Source organism: Ahaetulla prasina, chromosome 14, assembly GCF_028640845.1.
Source record: "Ahaetulla prasina isolate Xishuangbanna chromosome 14, ASM2864084v1, whole genome shotgun sequence".
Lineage (NCBI taxonomy): Eukaryota > Metazoa > Chordata > Lepidosauria > Squamata > Colubridae > Ahaetulla > Ahaetulla prasina.
The window spans coordinates 16,219,713-16,237,010 of NC_080552.1; the positions used below are offsets into that span (position 1 = coordinate 16,219,713).

Below are 17,298 nucleotides of genomic sequence, written 5' to 3' on the forward strand. Positions count from 1 at the left end.
ATCAAGTCTGACGGTGCATTAGCTAGCACTGAAGCTGTTACCTAGTTGGGTAATGAAAAGCCAAGCTCGCAGAGCACCAAGAACCCACAAATAGTTGGTTGGTTGGTTAGTTAGTTAGTTGGTTAGTTAGTTACTAAATTTACATCCCACTCACCTCATTATCCCAAGCATCTCCGGATAGCTTTATAGAGTTATGATGGATGTAATGGAATTTTTTCCAAGAGAAAAAATGAATTTCCCAACTTTTCCCTAGGGCAAGATTCTGGCTCAGAAGTAAAGGTAAAGGTTCCCCTCGCACATATCTGCTAGTCGTTGCCGACTCTAGGGGGCGGTGCTCATCTCCGTTTCCAAGCCGAAGAGCCAGCGCTGTCCAAAGACGTCTCCGTGGTCATGTGGCCGGCATGACTCAACGCCAAAGGCACACGGAACACTGTTCCCTTCCCACCAAAGGTGGTCCCTATTTTTTCTACTTGCATTTTTTACGTGCTTTCAAACTGCTAGGTTGGCAGAAGCCGGGACAAGTCACGGGAGCTCACCCCATTACACGGCAGCACTAGGGATTCAAACCGCCGAGCTGCCGACCTTTCGATCGACAAGCTCAACGTCCTAGACCCTGAGCCACCGCTCAGAAGTACTGAGACTTAAAAAACATAATAACTGGGCTCAAAAGAGCTGCCCTGTGGTCATCTTAAGACTTTAGGAAAGAACTAGCCAGTTCTTTGTTCTCCTCTGATTCATAAGCTGCCTCCTAAGAAGATCAAGAACCTTTCCAAGTCAATCCGCTCTCCATCCCAACCCAAAACCTCTTTGTCATGTGTCATCCCACCAGAAAGTCACAGCCCTTTTATAACTATCCTCACAATGCAAAGGGGAGGGGAGGGAGAAAGAAACATCAGTTCCTTGAAACGTGTTTTAACATCAAAGCTCTTCAAAACGGATGCCTTCTCTTCGGGCCTGTCAGAACTCATAACAGGATTTGACTGTGTAAAACTCCCATTTCAATCCACGGCAAAACTGCCAGAATATAAAAGGAAGGAAAAGGGTTTTTAAAAGACCCTTGAAGCTCTAATGTCGAGGTTAGGCCACCGTTGTATTACAGAGGTGGGTTTCAGCAGGTTCTGACCGGTTCGGGAGAACTGGTAGCGGAAATTTTGAGTAGTTCGGAAAAGCGGTAGTAAAAATTCTGACTGGCCCCACCCCCCCATCTATTTTCTGCCTCCCGAGTCCCAGCTGATCGGGAGGAAATGAGGATTTTGCAGTATCCTTCCCCTGGATTGGGGTGGGAATGGAGATTTTACAGTATCCTTCCCCTGGAGTGGGGAGGGAATGGAGATTTTACAGTATCCTTCCCCTGCCACGCCCACCAAGCCATGCCACGCCCAGCAAGCCACACCCACAGAACTGGTAGTAAAAATTCTGACTGGCCCTGCCCCCTATCTATTTTCTGCCTCCCGAGTCCCAGCTGATCGGGAGGAAATGGGGATTTTGCAGTATCCTTCCCCTGGAGTGGGGAGGGAATGGGGATTTTACAGTATCCTTCCCCTGCCACGCCCACCAAGCCATGCCACGCCCACCAAGCCACACCCACAGAACCGGTAGTAAAAAAAATTTGAAACCCATCAAATCATGCGTCGTAAATTTCAACCAGCCCGTTCTGAAGTTTGCAGGATGGTGGAACAATGAAGTGGCTTCCAGAGGTTCGCAAATTATCTAATTTGGAGAAGAGAAAAGGGCCGCATAGCCTGGGATCTCTGCAAGCATTCAAATACCAAGCATCCAACTTAATAACAGCGGCAAGACTACTGATAGGACGATACTGGAAGAAAAAAGAGTTACCTACAATAGAAGAATGGATATTGAAAGTTGCTAATTTGGCTGAGATGGCTAAAATCTCAGCCTTTTTGAAAGACACTACACAAGAAAAATATCTGAATGGAAAAAATGGATTGAATATATGCAAAATAGATATCAGATTAAGAGATATCAGATTGCCTTTGAATGATTAGGATGTATTTATCTCTGATTTGTATGGGGGAAGTTAAGATTTGAGAAGAAGGGGAGGATTATAATTTGTGTTAGGGAAAATTTAGCGAATGATTGTTTTTTCTTTTGAACTATACCTTGTGTGTTTGTTCTGGGAAGTCGGGAGTGGGGGGAGGAGGGAGGAGGGTGGTTTTGGAGGGAGTGGGGAGGGGATGGAGTGGGGGAGAGGGGGGAAAAAAGGGTGGTGTAAATTTTTGTAAAAACTTTTTCAATAAAAAAAAAAAGCAAGCATCCGTTAAGCCAGCGCACATCTCGTAAATGGAGCGTGCACACTTACAAACAGAACTTCTGCCTTCTTCAAGGTGTAAAATCCACCGTGGAAAATGGGCCTTGCTATGAGGTGGCTTGGATTTGGCTGGCAGGGAGCTGTGACTAACCATCCCAGTCAAGGAGGTGTTGGCTGGCTCAGGGGGCGGAGGGGGGACCCCGGGGAGAGCCTTGCAACCAAATTCCAGGATGGCGTCACGAGGAAGGATTAAAAACTGTTTACGTGTTCAATTAAAATGGGAAAGAGAACAAGCGTAAGTAATGCAATGTTATGAGTGCAATGACCCAACGTTTAAACAAATCAGGCTCCCGGCAAGTGACGGAAGGCCTGAAAACTAAAAACAGATGGGAAAACTATGATGGTCCTTGTTTATTGTGATGTTAGGGCTACCTGTGGCTTTAAGGTTGCTATTACCTGTAAACCTCTTGAAGTCCCTGTGGTTGGAAAAGGGGGTAGACCAAATAAACAAGCATCTCTGATTGTTCCCAATCTGGCTACTTTGCAATAGGAATAGAGTAGAGTAGAGTAGAGTAGAGTAGAGTAGAGTAGCTGGAAGGGAACTTGGAGGTCTTCTAGTTTCTAAATTTTGGAGGCACTACCATATACCACTATACCATTCCAGACAAATGGATGCCCAATCTCTTCTTAAAAACCTACACTGTTGGAGCACCCACAACTTCTGGAGGCAAGTTGTTCCACTGGTTAATTGTTCTAACTGTCTCCTTAGGTGGAATAGAATAGAATAGAATAGAATGGAATGGAATGGAATGGAATGGAATGGAATGGAATGGAATGGAATAGAATAACAGAGTTGGAAGGGACCTTGGAGGTCTTCAAGTCCAACCCCCTGCCCAGACAGGAAACTTCCAGTGTTGGAACATCCACAACTTCTGGAGGCAAGTTGTTCCACTGGTTAATTGTTCTACCTGCCAGGAAATTTCTCCTTAGTTCTCAGTTGCTTCTCTCCTTGATTAGTTGCCACCCCTTGCTTTTTGTCCTGCCCTCAGGTGCTTTGGAGAATAGCTTGACTCCCTCTTCTTTGTGGCAGCCCCTGAGATATTGGAACACTGCTATCATGTCTCCCCTAGTCCTTCTTTTCATTAAACTAGACATACCCAGTTCCTGCAACCGTTCTTCATATGTTTTAGCCTCCAGTTCCCAAATTCAAGGGTGAAATGCTCCCGGTTTGGACCAGATCAGCTGATCTGATAGTAATGGCAGCGGGTGATTTGGAGAACCGGTAGCAAAAATCCCCCCCAGCTGAGCCACGCGATTGTCAGAGCCTTTTTTTTTTACTGTTAAAAGCCTTTTTTCTACAACCTATTCAGCAGAAGAGGTTGTAAAAAAATTGCTTTTAAAAGTAAGAAACAAAGATCACACCACAGCTGACCACCTCCCCCCACGCATGCAGAGAATAGAATAGAATAGAATAGAATAGAATAGAATAGAATAGAATAGAATAGAATAGAATAGAATAGAATAGAATAGAATTTTTTATTGGCCAAGTGTGATTGGACACACAAGGAATTTGTCTTTGGAGCAGATGCTCTCAGTGTACATAAAAGAAAAGATACATTTTATTTTATTTTTTGCATTTATATCCCGCCCTTCTCCGAAGACTCGAGGCGGCTTACACTATGTCAAGCAATAGTCTTCATCCATTTGTATATTATATACAAAGTCAACTTATTGCCCCCAACAATCTGGGTTTTTACCTACCTTATAAAGGATGGAAGGCTGAAGTTACAACATTTACAACACAATTGATGGTCAATATATCAATATAAATCATAAGGATTGCCAGCAACAAAGTTACAGTCATACAGTCATAAGTGGGAGGAGATGGGTGATGGGAACGATGAAAAGATTAATAGTAGTGCAGATTTAGTGAATAGTTTGACAGTGTTGAGGGAATTATTTGTTTAGCAGAGTGATGGCCTTCGGGAAAAAACTGTTCTTGTGTCTAGTTGTTCTGGTGTGCAGTGCTCTGTAGCATCATTTAGAGGGTAGGAGTTGAAACAGTTTATGTCCAGTGGTGATCTACTTACTACATGCCTCCTTCTGGCATGCACTGCGCGCCCACCTCGCATTTGGTGCGTGGTGTGCGCTGCGCATGGACGCACAGTGCACATGCGCAGCCAGCAAACCGGTAGTAAACCGGTTCAGATTTCACCACTGCCCTAATCCTCTTTGTTGTTCTTTGTTGCACTATTTGTAAAGTCTCAACATCTTGATAGTGCAAATAGAACACAAATGATATAGCCCAAATATATTTCCATAAAGCTTCAATTGCGGTGCTGCAAATAACTGGTGAATACATAGCGATGTCGCTCTTTCTAAAAACACAACACCACCACCACCACCCTTCTCTCTCTCTCAAAAAACAAAAATCAAAAAAAATCGTGCGGCCCGCTGAACAATAAAAGTTCTTCTCGGTGACTTAAGGTTCAAATTAGTTTTGCATCTTGTGACTCAGCCACACACACAAAAAAGCTCATCAGCCCTATTCAACTTTTCATTGGAAAAAGAAAAAAAAAGAATAATAGGAGTTGCCTTGGTGGATAACCTTTGATGGAACTTAGATAGGGAAAATGTGCATAGTAAACCAGCTAATAAAATAAAACAATCCTCTTTAACAACACATTTACAATACTGGTGGGTTTTTTTTAAACAGCAAAAGAACTAAAAGCTGGATTCTCTTTTCTGTAAATCCAATTCAGCTGTTTCTCCTAATGCAATTTACTCCACCACAGTTTCTCCCCTTAAGGAACTGACTGCTAATAAGACAAAATTGCCAAATCCTGAAATTGCTTAATTTATCCTCTTCCGTCTTCCCCAGCCATCCAATACCTCCCTCCGTGCAAGCTAAACCAAAGAAAATCCAGACTTCGGGCCAAGCTAGAAAACAACTCCGAGTACACAATTTTGAAGAAGCCCGCTTTTATTTCAGGCTGAATTTTCCATTGTCCTCCTTTGAAAAAAAGCTCATCAGGAGCCATTGGAGCCATTAAAAGAGAGGAAGGGGATTTTTTTTAAAAAAAGTCATGATGGTAATTGTAAGTACATGATCAAAGACCCTATTGTGGTGTGTGAGTGGGGGGGTTCTCCTTCTCCCTACTTCCTGGCAAATAACACTGACTTTATTTGCCATATTGAAACTAGGGGTCAACAACTGGAGGCATGCCTTCACAAAAATTCGTCTGCCTCTTTGTAATGGATATATTACAATGTTTTAATACAAAAAGAAAAGGAAAAAAGGGAGGGAGGGAGGAGCAGGATGAAGAATATTGAGAGTGAAAGAGAAAGAAGGGAGGGAGGAAGGAAGGAAAGGAAGAAAGGAAAGGAAGGAAGAATATTAAGAGAGAGGGAGGGAGGAGCGGGAGGAAGAATATTGAGAGTGAAAAAGGAAAAAAGGAAAGGAAGGAAGGAAAGAAGGAATGGAGGAAGGAAGGAAGGAAGGAAGGAAGGAAGGAAGGAAGGAAGGAAGGAAGGAAGGAAGGAAGGAAGGAAGGAAGGAAGGAGCAAGAGGAAGAATATTAAGAGAGAGGGAGGAAGGAGCGGGAGGAAGAATATTGAGAGTGAAAGAAAGGAAAAAAGGAAGGAAGGAAGGAAGGAAGGAAGGAGCAGGAGGAAGAATATTGAGAGTGAAAGAGAGGGAGGGAGGGAAGGAGGAAGAAGCGGGAGGAAAAATATTGAGAGTGAAAGAGAGGAAAGAAAGGGAGGGAGGGAGGGAGGAAGGAAGGAACGGGAGGAATAATATTGAGAGAAAGAGGAAAGGAGGGAGGGAGGGAGGGAGGGAGGGAGGAAGGAAGGAAGGAAGGAAGGAAGGAAGGAAGGAAGGAAGGAAGGAAGGAAGGAAGGAAGGGTAACAAGACAGGCCAGCAGTGGGCTTTAATAGGGCTAGCACATCTGGGCTGCAGTGACCTGAACCACCACTAATGGCAGTAAAATGTTATATATTTTTAATGGCTTTGCTGCCATCTACAGGTTGCCTTGTTCAGCCACAAGTTACCAGATTTTAGAGAAGCCAATCATCTCCTCTGAGAAGTTCTTAATGTTAGAAAAAGCGGAAATAATGAGACGAAGAACTCAACCTTACACACTGTAAGCCTTACACACTGTAAGCCGCCCTGAGTCTTCGGAGAAGGGCGGGATATAAATGTAAACAACAACAACAACAACCAGGAATAAGGGGGATGGGCTCAAGGGCAAACACATTGGGTGCTTAGTCAGAAGACCCGAAGGAGCACTTGATCAAGATTCATTTATATGACTGCTAAGAATTGACGCTGACTTGACGATATATAAACAGTCAATCCATCCATCCATCCATCCATCCATCCATCCATCCATCCATCCATCCATCAGAGGTTGTCTGCATGTTTGCAACCCAGATCTAATAATCCTATTTTAATATTCAGCCAGGATGTCAAAATTTTGGTCAGGATGAAATAAAGCAAACCAAACCAAACCTCATTCTTGAGTTTTCACTCATTTCGGAGCCATGGTTTAACCATTTCGTCTTCTTCTTCCTCTTCCTCTTCCTCTTCCTCTTCCTCTTCCTCTTCCTCTTCCTCTTCTTCTTCTTCTTCTCTCTCTCTCTCTCTCTCTCTCTTTCTCTCCCTCCCTCCCTCTCTCTCTTCCATCCTTGTTTGCTGGTTTGGGTTTTTAAGAAGGATCAAGAAATCCTGAATGCGCTACCCATGTGCTTCTAAAAAAAAAGAAAAGAAAATATATACCTTGAAACATCACGAGCCGCTGCCTACGGAACCCGGTTTATTGTTGTTTCTTGTTTAAGCACACCTGGAACAAATATTAAACACAAAAACCATTTTCGCTTGGGATTGACGTCTGTTTCGCGATGGGTGGAAGCATGCCGCTTGTTCTGTTGTTGTAATAGGCAATTAAAAAAAATAGGTATTTTTAGTGTTTAAATACCCTTCAAACCAGCTGTTTCTGACGCTCTCAGAGCCAAGGAAGCACTCATGGGGAGAACTGAGGAGAAGAGAGAGAGAAAAAGTTTGAAATGAAGGAGATGACATTAGCACAAACGTCTGAGATGCTTACTGGAGTGGTAACTATGCAGTCCTTGGAAATTTGAAGAATAATGCTCACTCAAGATGGCTGGGAGAGATTTGCAGAGGTGAAGACGCTGAGCTTGTCGGCAGTTCAGCGGTTCGAATCCCGAGTGTCGCAGAACGGGGTGAGCTCCCGTTACTTGCCTCAGCTTCTGCCAACCTAGCAGTTCGAAAGCACGTAAAAAAGACAAGTAGAAAAATAGGGACCACCTTTGGTGGGAAGGGAACAGCGTTCCGTGCGCCTTTGGCATTGAGTCATGCCGGCCACATGACCACAGAGACGTCTTCGGACAGCGCTGGCTCTTTGGCTTTGAAACGGAGATGAGCAGCGCACCCTAGAGTCGGGAATGACTAGCACATATGTGTGAGAGGAACCTTTTACCTTTACCTTATCACTGCTAAGGAAAACACTGCATAGAGAGCATTTCATTTCTCACAGACCATAAGAACCAGTACAGCTAGTTCTGGACTTACAATAGTTCATTTAGCGATGGTTCGAAGTTACGCCCCCCCCCCAACACTTCACTTGGCTACCTCAAAATTATGACAGCAACACAAACTGAGAGCCCCTGAGGGTAGGACAAGAAGCAATGGGTGGAAACTAATCAAGGAGAGAAGCAACCCAAAATTAAGGAGAAATTTTCTGACAGTGAGAACAATTAATCAGTGGAACGAACAACTTGCCTCCGGAAGTTGTGAATGCTCCAACACTGGAAGTTTTTTAAGAAGATGCTGGATAACCATTTGTCAGAAATGGTGTAGGGCTTCCCGCCTAAGCAGGGGGTTGGACTAGAAGACCTCCAAGGTCCCTTCCAACTCTGTTATTCTGTTCTGTTCTATAACAAAGGCGGGACATTCACATGTAACTGTAGTGCAAGTGAGTCATTAATTGCCAGAACACCAAGCACCATCCATGAGGAAATCGCCAACTTTTTCTCATCTTCTGAAAAGAATATTTGGAGTCAGTTCTTTGTCATCCATGCCCAACCAAGCCAGCTAACCGAAAGCCCTTGAGATCTCTCCGTCCTGAAAGGACATGGACGATGTTTATGAACCTCCTAGTCAGCCACATAGAAAGGACCTCCAAGGTCCCTTCCAACTCAATTCTTCTCTTCTCTTCTCTTCTCTTCTCTTCTCTTCTTCTCTTCTCTTCTCTTCCCTTCCCTTCCCTTCCCTTCCATCCCATCCCATCCTATCCCATTCCAATCCATTCTACTCTTTCTCTTCTCTTCTCTTCTCTTCTCTTCTCTTCTCTTCTCTTCTCTTCTCTTCTCTTCTCTTCCCTTCCCTTCCCTTCCATCCCATCCCATCCCATTCCATTCCAATCTATCCTATCCTATCCCATCCCATCCCATCCCATCCCATCCCATCCCATCCCATCCCATCCCATCCCATTCCAATCCATTCTACTCTTTCTCTTCTCTTCTCTTCTCTTCTCTTCTCTTCCCTTCCCTTCCATTTCAATCTACCTATCCTATCCTATCCTATCCTATCCTATCCTATCCTATCCTATCCTATCCTATTCTATCCCATCCCATCCCATCCCATCCCATTCCAATCCATTCTACTCTTTCTCTTCTCTTCTCTTCTCTTCTCTTCTCTTCTCTTCCCTTCCATCCCATCCCATCCCATTCCATTCCAATCTATCCTATCCTATCCCATCCCATCCCATCCCATCCCATTCCAATCCATTCTACTCTTTCTCTTCTCTTCTCTTCTCTTCTCTTCTCTTCCCTTCCCTTCCATTTCAATCTACCTATCCTATCCTATCCTATCCTATCCTATCCTATTCTATCCCATCCCATCCCATCCCATCCCATCCCATTCCAATCCATTCTACTCTTTCTCTTCTCTTCTCTTCTCTTCTCTTCTCTTCTCTTCTCTTCCCTTCCCTTCCCTTCCCTTCCCTTCCCTTCCCTTCCTATTCCTATTCTATTCTAAAATATATCTGTTTCATCCTCAGGTATACAACCCAACCAAGATTCACACTGTGATTTGAAGGGTCAAGTTGACTCTCTATGAGCTTGTCATCTGAGTCATTATATCAATTGGATTAGCTCTGATTGACATGGGTGCCTGCGTGTGAAAAGGCCCATCAAGCTGATTGATTCAAAGCGCCTGAATTGATGGAATTGCTGAAAGTTTGAATCAAAGCGTCGCCCAGCGCTACCTAAGTTCCCTTCCCCTTTGAAAGACCCTGATGAAAGAAGTCCTTTTCATCAGTGAACGAAGAACCGATAAAAAGAAGGGCAAGATAAAAAAAATTTTTCCCCTGATCACCGTCATTTTAGATTTCAGCTATCAAGTCCTTAACATTACCTTGACATTGCCGAACTGCATCAGGAAAAATTAAAGAAGGATAGCAGCTTTATGTCCATCTTAATGGTTCTGTTGGAAGAAAGGTCCATTTTGGGTTCCGTTCCAAGTGGGGAGAAAGACTCTGGAAACATGGAGACTGCTTGGAAAGATGGTTTTTAATGATGGATAGGACCACATGGCGTTGAGGTCCTGGGCAAAAAAGAACTGCATGGGAGAGAGAGGGAGGGAGGGAGGGAGGGAGGGAGGGAGGGAGGGAGAGAGAGATTTATACCCTCTGTTGGGCTTTGAATTTGAGCTTGTATCCTGATTGGTTGTCAGACTCCCATGGGGCCATGCAGGGGTAACTGTCGGTTGTCTGTTTCCCAGGCTTGGTTGAGCCTTGCTAGGTGATGATGTAATGAAAGGGCTTTGGGCAATTCCTACTATGGCTCTGCCGGAAGGAGGTAGATCTTTGTTATGTAGAATAGGCTGGCCCAGGCCTTAATGGCCCATTGACAAAGGTGTGGGGAGGCTGAGTTTCTGCCTCGCTTTTAGGGGAAATATTCTGCCCTTTTAAGATTTCCTAAAATATCTCATTTTCCTAGGAGAGAGTTGGGTGCTAACTCCCTACAGTTCCAATCATGGAGAGAACATGTTAGCTGGTATCTAAAAACATCTTCTGGTCATCATTTCAGGGTTGCTAAATCTCAGCCAAATCTCAGCTAAATCTCAGGTATGTCTAGTCTAGTGAAAAGAAGGACTAGGGGTGGCATGATAGCAGAGTTCCAATACTTGAAGGGCTGCCCCAAAGAAGAGGGAGTCAGGCTATTCTCCAAAACACCTGAAAGCAGGACAGGAAGCAATGGATGGGAACTACTCAAGGAGAGAAGCAATCTAGAACTAAGGAGAAATTTCTTGACCTTGAAAACAATTAATCAGTGGAACGACTTGCCTTCAGAACTTGTGGATGCTCCAACACTGGAGGTTTTTAAGAAGAGTGTACAGCCATTTGTCTGCAATGTTATGAGTTATCCTGCTTGAGCAGAGGGCTGGACTAGAAGACCTGAGTTTAACACACAGAATCATCTATTGCTCTCTACATGGGGCTCCCCTTGAGGAGCACCCGGAGACTCCAGGTAGTTCAGAATGCGGCTGCGCGGGTGATAGAGGGAGCCCCTCGGGGCTCCCATGTAACACCTCTCCTGAGCAGACTGCACTGGCTGCCTGTGGTTTTCCGGGTGCGCTTCAAGGTTTTGGTAATGATCTTCAAAGCGCTCCATGGCATAGGGCCGGGTTACTTACGGGACTGTCTTCTGCCACCGAATGCCTCCCACCGGCCCGTGCGCTCTCACAGGGAGGGACTCCTCAGGGTGCCGTTGGCCAGGCAGTGCCGACTGGCGACGCCCAGGGGAAGGGCCTTTTCTGTGGGGGCTCCCACCCTCTGGAATGAGCTTCCCCCAGGACTTCGTCAACTTCCTGACCTTCGAACCTTCCGCCGCAAGCTTAAGACACATCTATTTATCTGCGCAGGACTGGACTAGATTTTTTAAATTTTAAATGTTTAAATTTTAAATTTGGTTTTAAATCGGGTTTTATTATTTATATTTCTATTTTAAATATTCGGCCTATATAATAAGTTTTTTAGGTTAATGTTTTACTTTGTATATTTATGTGTTTTTATATGGCTGTACACCGCCCTGAGTCCCTAGGGAGATAGGGCGGTATAAAAGTATGAATAATAAATAAATAAAAATAAATAAATATTGCAATGTCCTTCCTGTTAAAGACTACTTCAGCTTCAATCGCAATAATACAAGAGCAAACAATAGATTCAAACTTAATGTTAACTGCTTCAATCTTGATTACAGAAAATATGACTTCTGTAATAGAGTTGTTAATGCTTGGAACGCACTACCTGACTCTGTGGTCTCTTCTCAAAATCCCAAAAACTTCAACCAAAAACTGTCTACTATTGACCTCACCCCATTCCTAAGAGGTCTGTAAGGGGCGTGCATAAGAGCACAAAAGTGCCTCCCGTTCCTGTCATATTGTTCCCTTTCATTATATCAAATTAATATAGTTGATGCATACTTTTGCTTATATATTATGTTTGTGTATACTGTTGTGACCAAAAAAAAACACTTTCCATCTCTGAAATCTGTTGAAATATCTCAAAAATGTCTTTCGTGCAGGATCATTTCCAGACATATGGACATCTATTTGAAGATAATCCTGATTTTGTCGATGTTTCTTTTGGACCAGACATCATAGACAATCTTTTTAACGGTTGAGTGAACACCCAGCTGGAATCTTTTGAGAAGCATCTCTTCCGTAGAGTCTTCAGAGCAGCGAGAATGAAACTAAAACATAGCAAAGATTTAATCTTCTCTTAATCGTATTAAGCCCTATCAGGGAAGACTCGGATTTCAACGTACCGGTATATATTTTCTGTTTATAGGGTGAAATTAATTAAGGAGAAATATTAGAGGACGGGAGTATTTTGACACAAAGGAGCTGATGAAGGATCTCGCCATGAACTTGCTAGTAGTGTCGCTACAAAATCAACCCTCTTAAACGAACGGCTTCTGAAAAGGCCTCGTACGATCTGAGAAATATAATATATGGAAAGTTAGGATATAGCCGGGCAATAAATACGTAAAAATAACAGCGAGTCAGACTTACTTTGCTATACAAATGACTAGCTCAAATGAATGTGACTCTTTTTTTGCATTATGGTTGGTTGCACAGTCAGCCAGATGTTCAGACTGGAGTTGGCATTTTGGTCCACTTGTGGAGTCCTTCCCAAGAACATGGGGTAGACAGATGTTGTTTGATGATGTTAGTTAGATGTATCGTCACAGGATGTTAGCTTTCAAAAAAAGCTGCCTTTTGCAATTGACTGGTGCTGGTTTTGTCAATGCCGATGGTGTTCAAGGGATGCTGTCGGTCTCCGCTTTATTTAAGTGTATTTCTCCTACTAGACTGTCTTACTGTTTTATTACTTCGTTAAAGGTTTTCTTCTTACTGAATGTCTTACATGATTTATGGAGGAGGGGGGGAGGTTTGTACTGTTGCCAGCATTCCGCTGACATTGCATGTGTGTGTGGGGGGGGAGATAGTCTTTCAAACAGACGTTTGAACTAATTTGGCACGTGAATGTAACGGGAGTTGCCTGCTTCGCATTCCATCCAGAAGATTGATAGAGGGAGAATATCGGAATATCAGAAGTGAAACTACACGTGGCCAAGGAGGAAGACGACATTGGATTATAACTGTTTGAACTCTAGTGGGAGAAGGGTTCAGGAGAGGATATGACGTCTGTGTTTTTAATATACTTTCAGTTCTGGCTTAGCTTTGTTTGCTATCTAGTAAAAATTACCAATTTCTTCAAAATGATGGAGTTGGGTCTTTATTTTCTTAAACATTGTTCTGAGGCAAGCTGACATATGCTCCAGATGTTTTGGAATTGCACCAAAGGCACCTCTCGCTATTGGTACTATCTTTGCTTTCTTTGGCCACAGTCGTTCTACTCCTATTTGCAGGCCTTTGTGTTTTGTGTTTTTCTTCAGTTTTTCCTCTTCTAGTCTGCTGTCTCCAGGTTCTGCCACATCCATTATCCAGACATTGTGGTCTTTCTTATCAACAACTGAGATTTGGGGGGTTACATGGCAGGTGCTTGTCTGTTTAATCTTAAAATCCCCGAGCACATTAGCTTCTTCATTTTCTATTCTTTTGTCTATTTTATGGTCTTATCAGTTCTTGCTTGAATTGTCATTCTCATCATCTCATCTTTCTCACCTCTCATCTTTCCTACTACCTTCTCCTATTGGTAAATTATGATTTATCAATTGTTGTTTGTATCTTATGATTTATGATCTATGACTTATCACTGTTGTTTGCTTATGCACCAGACATAAATTCCTTGTCTGTCCAATTATACTTGGCCAATAAAAAAATTCTATTCTATTCTATTCTATTCTATTCTATTCTATTCTATTCTATTCTATTCCATTCCACTCCACTCCATTTCATTTCATTTCATTCCATTATTTTGTTCCGTTCCATTCCGTTCCATCTATTCTGTTCCGTTCTGTTCCATTATTCTGTTCCATTCCATCTATTCCATTCCATTCCATTCCATTCCATTCCATTCCATTCTATTCTATTGTAATATTCTATTCTACTCTACTCTACTCTACTCCACTCCACTCCACTCCACTCCATTTCATTTCATTCCATTCCATTATTTTGTTCTGTTCTGTTCTGTTCCATTCCATCTATTCTATTCCATTCTGTTCCATTATTCTGTTCCGTTCCGTTCCATCTATTCTATTCCATTCCATTGCATTGCATTGCATTCCATTCCATTCCATTCCATTCCATTCCATTCTATTCTATTCTATTCTATTCTATTCTATTCTATTCTATTCTATTCTATTCTATTCTAATATTCTACTCTATTCTATTCTACTCTACTCTACTCTACTCTGCTCTACTCTACTCTACTCCACTCCACTCCACTCCATTCCACTCCATTATTCTATTCTATTCTATTCCATTCTGTTCCATCTGTTCTATTCTATTCTATTCTATTCTATTCTATTCTATTCTTTCCTCAATCTTCCCTGCCAACTGTTGGTTTTTTCTTAGCACTTGCTTAAGGATTAAAAAGAAGTGTTTATCATTCTTTAGGCTTGCTATTTTTAATAGCACCAGACTAAGGAAAAAAACAACAACAGAAGAATCCCCAAGAAGAAACTGGCAAGAATCAGAAGGAATGGAGAGGTTAAAGAGATGAAGCAAAATAACTCTTTCTGCCCAGAAATGGACAAAAAAAGCAATCCACAAAAGGGGAAAAAAAAGAACCTAATGAGGTCAGAAAGTAGCTGACAGAACTGGAATTCTAATCTGAAATAAAACAGGAGGACATGAAAATACGTTCGCTAGCTGAATCCAAATGAGGACCCTCATTAAGAAGAGTGGGGTCCAAGCACCCATCTGAACTAGAGAAATCCCAGGAAAATTAAGTGGATTTTTTTTTATAGGATCTAACATGATTGATAGGTCTTCAAATTGACCCTTCAAAGTGATGGGTCAGAAGACAACAGAGTATTGAACTCAAGGTCCATGGATAATCATCCATGATAGTTTGAATAGACCCTCCAACCCTGTGATGTCTATTCAATGTTCTTCGGTAGTACCAGCTCGACTCATCATATTTTTAGCATCAAAGGGAGACATGTGAGCATTAAGTAGCAAAAGGTCACCCCCACCTAAAATTTAGAACAGTAGCCCTGTTGGAGTTAATTTAGCATTTGGTTTGTCTGGAACAGCCAACTAGATGATCCTCAGCAGAAAAGGGTAGGTGATACCCTTTTCTTACTCTTGTTCCCCTGAAAATGGTACAGTGCTTGCAAACATATCCTGGGGGGAAGGATATTGCAAAATCTCCATTCCTACCCCACTCTGGGGCAAGCCAGAGGCGGTATTTGCTGGTTCTCCGAACTACTCAAAATTTCTGCTATCGGTTCTCCAGAACCTGCCTCCCTCCCCTGCTGGATTTCACCCCTGGTCCTGACCCAGAGATAACACTGAGTACCAATAGAAGCAAGAGACTATTTTTGTCGGTCAGGATTGAACTGTGGGTTTCTTGGTGCTCTCTGAGCTTGGTGGTTTTCTTACAGGCATTACATGGCCCAAATAGATAATTGTTCTGATTTAGGCTTCCCAAGAGCCTGAAGCAGACTCCTTGTCCTGACAAAAAACCCTTTTTATTAAGTTACTGTGAATTCTTCTCATTCACATCCAGCAACGTCTTTCAAGGGAGAATTTACAGTCACAGACCTTATCTGGCTTGGAGAGCTGCCAGGCCGATATCTTCAAAACTTGGCAAGGAGTCTCGGAGAGTCACAAACCAATTAAGCGAACTAACTGTCTCCTGAAAACTCCACTCCCCTTTCGCTCCTCTTTTATTCCCTCTGGGAGAGGCCCTTCATCATCCACCTGTGGCCTTACTCCCGAGTCGACCCTTGTCCTTTAGCTGTTCCCTTCATCTGGCAACTCTGTGCATTCACACACTGGGAACAGGCTCCAGCTGTTGGTCGGTCTCACTGATGTCCGACTCCGAAGGCAGCTGATAACTGACATACGGCCCTGGCCCTCTCTCTGCCTTCAACACAGAGCCTGTTGTGTCTGCGCCCCCCGAGCCGGACCTGCTGCCAGAGAGTGACTTGGACAGTGAGGGGGAAGGGCCGTCAGGACTTACCTCGGGAGCACCGGCTTGCCTGGCTCAGCTCCAGGAGCCAGAAACAGGCCAGGTGGAAGAGATAACGAGGCCTCCCTCCCCTGACTCTTCCCGCCCCCCAGGCCACGCCTTCCAACCCAGCTGACGGCAATCAGGCTTGGTTTTGTAGACAGGAGAGGAGGGAACAACAGAAGCAAGGGTGGGGCAAGCCTAGGAAGTGCTGAGTCATGGAGCCACACCCCACAGGATATAAAAGGCAGCCAGAGCTGCTGTGTCTCTTTGTAACAGGCAAATCCACTGATTAAGAGCTGAAGTTTGTTTCTAGGTGACTCACCAGCGTTGTGGAAGATAACGGAGGCTCTTGGAAGACGCTGGCTATTCTGCTGCCAGAGCTGATAGTGACGGCTAATTAAGCCATTATTCGGACGGAGGCGAGGGAGGACAGAACAGAGCCCTCATCAGAGGCTTCCCCAGACTCCAGGACTGGCCCATGTTTCTCCGCACTGTCCAAATCTGCTGCCAGCTCCTCTGGCTGCTGGCAGGCCACAAAAGTAATATCATCAGGGCTGGAAGGGAGCAGGGTTTGCAGGGGAGAGGAGGAGGAGGAGGAGGAGGAGGAGGAGGAGGAGGAGGAGGAGGAGGAGGAGGAGGAGGAGGAGGAGGAGGAGGAGGAGGAGGAGGAGGAATGTGGGGTCCTTGGTACTCGCTGAACTTGGTGATTTTCTTACAGACGTTTGTGGAGATTCTCAGTCATCCAGGTCATGGTTGTCCCAAAGGTGGCTTTTTTTTCAGGAGGCAACTGGACTTCCTGGTTTTTTCTTTGAAGACATTTCGCTTCTCGTCCAAGAAGCTTCTTCAACATTTTTTTTACAGACATTTCGCAGCCCAACTAGTGAACACTGAGGCTCAGGAAAATGGCCTTGAGTACGTGTGCTCTCCAAAACGACATCCAATCCCCTTTTAAAACCAACCAAGTTTAGTGGCCATCAACCCCCTTTGTGCTAATAAATGCCAATGAGTTAATTATAATTAGCCATTAAACCTGCCGTCATTGCTAATGGATCACTAGAGAGCCATTTAAGAGTGGCTGGAGGGCCGTAGAAATTAGCAAAGCCATCCGACACCTTCTGCCAGGTCCTTTTATAACTGCGGAATAATCCAGGAAGTTCAAAGCGTTCTGAAGTCACCAAATCCCTAGAAAAGATCCTGAAATCCTGGACTTACAAACACTCATGTAGCGACCAGTCAAAGTTACAACAATCCTTTAAAAAGAGAGTTACAACCGGTCCTCCTTACACTTAAAACCACTGCAGTGTTGTGACCCAGGTCCAAGTAGGTAGTAATAAACTTAATCTGTGGAGAAACAA

General features: G+C 43.7%; 1 long non-coding RNA gene across 1 annotated transcript; it reads left to right on the forward strand.

Moving 5' to 3' along the window:
• Positions 1–107: 107 nt before the first annotated feature.
• Positions 108–13,074, forward strand: LOC131185276 (uncharacterized). The gene is made up of 3 exons (XR_009152115.1): positions 108–450; positions 5,151–5,367; positions 11,880–13,074. It is a non-coding gene; the product is annotated as an uncharacterized LOC131185276 (long non-coding RNA).
• Positions 13,075–17,298: the final 4,224 nt, after the last annotated feature.